Here is a 1506-nt window from a genome sequence, read left to right as displayed (position 1 = left end):
AATAGTGATGGTCTGTTTTCCTATCATATTAATTACTGCACTGGGTTCAATTTGTGATGTTTGCAAGTCAAATTAATTTCCATATGGGCAGCAAAATGAAAAAAATATAATGCAATCTAGACTTTCCACTGATCATACCAAAGATAAGCTGAAAACGCAATGAAAAGAACTGGTTGGCTTATTACATGGAGCTTATATTCATAGGTGCTTATTTTCTTAGGATAACTCGTAATAACTGTCCCTAAGAAACTTGGCTAATAGAACTGGCATACAAATAACATGTCACGATAATTGCAATGGAGGAGTGACGTACCATAGCACACTGTATAGGCTCACCGCTGCCTCTCCTTTTTTTCGATGTTCCATGAAATTGCCACATACATCTTGTACTTTTTCATTGTGTAACCCTATCTGCAAGTTGACACGGCTAATTTCAGACATCTCTACATGATACTACATTACATATCCCTTGCGCATATTTAAACCACCAATTAACGATTGTGTGTGTACCATAAACTAGCCATGACTCTGTATGCTGGACTAGCAGGCACTCTAAGGGAGCCTAATGTAGTGCACTGGAATTCCTACATGCCACCTACAATTTTGTGTAATGTACTGCCCCTGTTCCTAAATATATGTCTTTGTAGAGATTCTAGTATGGACCACATACAGATGTATATAGATGCATTTTTGAGTGTAGATTCACTCATTTTGCTCCGTATGTAGCCTATAGTGGAATCTCTAGAAAGACTTATATTTAGGAACGGAGGTACGAGGTAGTATCATGTATGACATCTACATATCTAATTTAGCAGCCAGTAGTAGAAATCATTGTCTGCACAAAGGGATTACTGGTCGAAAATCCTAGCAAAGCGCGCTGGCAGGCACAAAACAATACAAGAGAGAGAGACGCGCTTACAAGATCATAGCAATGCCTCAGTCCAGGATCTTGGTTGGCCAAGCTGTTAGATCCAAAAGAAACATCGTCCTTGTAGTTTTTGCCAGCTGCATAACAGGTAACAGCGACCGGTTAGTATATTTGAAGTACATCGGGCAGGTGATGCTGGACGGGTTTAAAGGTGACAAGTACCTAGGCCGTGGCGGGTGCTTGGCATCTCTCCAGACGGCGGGAATCAGGTTAGAAACGTCGAGGGTGATGACGTTGCGCTGGCTGTCGGGGTCCGGTAAGGAGATCTAGAACCGTCGAGTAGGGTGTTTGTGGAGCGGCTCCGGTAGGGTGGACTATGGTGTGGGCGAAGCGGATCTGTGGCCGTGGATGAGGGCGTAGGTGAAGCTGCTCCGGTGGTTGGGTTAAGGATGGTGTTGATGACGCGGATCTGCGGCCGTGGACGGGGCGTCAGAAGCTGCTCCGGTGGTTGGGTTAAGGGTGGTGTCGACGATGCGGATCTGCGGCCGTGGACGGGGCGTCAGAAGCTGCTCCGGTAGGTTGGATGAGGGTGCGAGGAAGCGGATCTGAGGCCGTGGACTTGTGAGTTGGCAAAGCAG

The sequence above is a fragment of the Triticum aestivum genome, chromosome 2D (genome assembly GCF_018294505.1).
Source record: "Triticum aestivum cultivar Chinese Spring chromosome 2D, IWGSC CS RefSeq v2.1, whole genome shotgun sequence".
Taxonomy (NCBI): Eukaryota; Viridiplantae; Streptophyta; class Magnoliopsida; order Poales; family Poaceae; genus Triticum; species Triticum aestivum.
Note: the sequence above shows the minus strand (reverse complement) of the source record.